The sequence below is a fragment of the Trichosurus vulpecula genome, chromosome 5 (genome assembly GCF_011100635.1).
Source record: "Trichosurus vulpecula isolate mTriVul1 chromosome 5, mTriVul1.pri, whole genome shotgun sequence".
NCBI classification, from domain to species: domain Eukaryota; kingdom Metazoa; phylum Chordata; class Mammalia; order Diprotodontia; family Phalangeridae; genus Trichosurus; species Trichosurus vulpecula.
This window is the reverse complement of record NC_050577.1, coordinates 232,143,133-232,145,787: the sequence shown is the minus strand read 5'-3', so window position 1 is coordinate 232,145,787 and position 2,655 is coordinate 232,143,133. Positions and strand designations below refer to the sequence as shown.

Sequence of the window (2,655 nt, the reverse complement as noted above, 5' to 3'; positions counted from 1 at the left end):
ATTTTTTTAGATATTTGAAATACAACTTTATTATGATCTAAATGAAAAGGGAATGGGAATGACAGTAACAAACAAGATTCACCACTGAATATTGTGATGGGACTGCAGCAGTCATATTTGAAACTCGAGGGGACGTAAATGCGGTCCAACACAGCTAAATACGCAGGTCCAAAATATGAATTATATATTTTTTTAACTGCTACATACACTCCGAAGCCCATTCATTTCCTTCAGCATCCCAAAGATTAAGCACATGTTCTGTTCAGCTATATAATAAAGTGGCAAACACACTACACCACTGACATCACAGGACAGTTGCCTATAAAACTAGACCTCTGTCGCTGGGCTCTAGCTTCATTCCCTTACAGGTCATCATCTTCATCAGGGAGCGCAGTTGTCTGAGCAATCTGTAAGTCCTGGTCATACTGTGCTGCCAGTGCTGGGTCCATGACAACCTCCGGAGGTGCAAGAGCAGGCATGGCAACAAACTCCAAATTAGGGTCTCCAATAAGTTTTCTAGCAAGCCAAAGAAGGGCTTCTCAAAGTTGTAGTTACTTTAGCCTGAGATGTCATAGTACTGGAGATTCTTCTTTCTATGGAAGACAATAGATTTCGCCTTGACTTTTCTGACCTTAATATCCACTTTGTTGCCACACAACACTATAGGGATATTTTCACATACTCGTACCAGATCTCTATGCCAGTTAGGTACATTCTTGTAAATAACTCTTGATGTTACATCAAACAATATAATGGCACACTGAGCTTGGGTGTAATAACCATCTCTCAGACCACCAAATTTCTCTTGGCCAGCTGTATCCCATACGTTGAATTTAATAGGACCTCTGTTAGTGTGGAACACGAGAGGATGGACCTCAACACCCAGGGTTGCTACATACTTCTTCTCAAATTCACCTGTCAAGTGACATTTTACAAATGTTTTTCCAGTACCTCCATCTCCAACTAATACAAGTTTGAACTGCACTTGGGGTTCTCCTTGGGTGGCCATCGCGATGGTTCTTCCAGAAGCGTCTCCGTCTCCGCCTGACTGAACGATGGAAAGATGGTAGAAGCACGATTCAAATACCCGGGGACGCAGCCGACGCCGGCGCGCGCGCCGGTGGGTATATGTTAAACAATTATATTGTCTCATTGTTTATGGTGCCTTTTAGCAGGATGTAGTGTCCTTCCTTATTTCTTTTAATGAAATCTGTCTTTACTTTTGCTTAGTCTGAGATTAGGATTATTACACCTGCTTTTTTAACTTTAGCTGAAGCGCAATATATTTTACTTCAGCCTTTTACCTTTACCCTGTGCCTATCCCTCTGTTTCAAATGTGTTTCTTGTAAACAGCATATTGTAAGATTATGGTTTTTAATCCATTTTGCTATCTGCTTCCATTTTATGGAGAGTTCATCCCATTCACATTCACAGTTATGATTTCTATCTGTGTCTTTTTCTCCATCCTATTCCCCCCCACCTTTATGCTTTTTTTTCTCCCTTTCCCCTTCCACTCCTCAACAAAGTTTTGTTTTGACTGCCACCTTCCTCAGTTTACCCTTCCTCTTGATTTCCCTCCCTTATGTTACCATTTTCCACTTTGTACTTCTTGCTTCCCTTCTGATCACCCCCCTCCCTTTTTTTCCCCTTTCTCCTCCTACTATCTGTAGGACAAGTCATATTTCTATACTTATTGGGGTATGCTATTCCCTTCTTGAACCAGATACAATGACAGTAAAGCTCAAATACTGCTCTTCTCCCTCCCTTCTTTCCCTCTAACATAATGTGTTTTTGTGCCTCTTCATTTGATGTAATTTACCCTTTTCTACTACCTCCTTACATCTTCACTCGTAACCCTCCCTTTACATCTCTTAATTATGTTTTTATCCATATAGCAGTTATTTTATGCAGACATTCGCAGTCTATATGTATCCTTTTCATTTGTCATACTACCTGCACTTTTCTCAAGATTGATATATATATATATATAACATAAATAAGATGATATGATCCTATATAAATATGTAAATAATTTGCCCTTATTGATTAATAAGGTTTGTGGGGCTTCCCCCCCCCCCCTGTTTACCTTTTTATGTGTCTCTTGAGTTTTGTATTTGAAAGACCAAATTTTCCATTGAGTTCTGGCCTTTTCATCAGGAAAGTCTGGAATTCCCCTATTCCATTGAATGTCCATCTCCTTGCCTGAAAAATTATGCTTAATTTTGCTGGGTAGCTGATCCTTGGTTGTAGTCTCAGCTCCTTTGTCCTTTGAAATATCATATTCTAATTTCTCCTGTCATTTAATATAGAAGCTGAGAGATCCTGCATGACCCTGACTGTAGTTCCATGATATTTGAATTGTTTCTTTTTGGCTGCTTGCAGTATTTTTCTCCTTGACTTTATAATTCTGAAATTTGGCTATAATATTTTTTGGTGTTTTCAATTTGGGATCTCTTTCAGGGGGTGATCTGTGTATATAGCTGTGTAGAAATAGCTCTGAAAACAACAGCACAGCCCCTCAACCTTGGGACAAAATAGTCTCTACTCTACAAGCAGTCATACCCCAACAAAAAACTCAAGGGTCAAGTACTTGGCAGGGAACATGTCCAGGCAGCAAAAACAGGCTCGGATCCAATCTCAGACTTTGGAATCTTT

At 39.8% G+C, this 2,655-nt stretch overlaps 1 pseudogene; it reads right to left on the bottom strand.

Moving 5' to 3' along the window:
• Positions 1-212: 212 nt before the first annotated feature.
• LOC118851452 lies at positions 213-1,061 on the bottom strand (annotated as a pseudogene).
• Between the last annotated feature and the right edge of the window lie 1,594 nt (positions 1,062-2,655).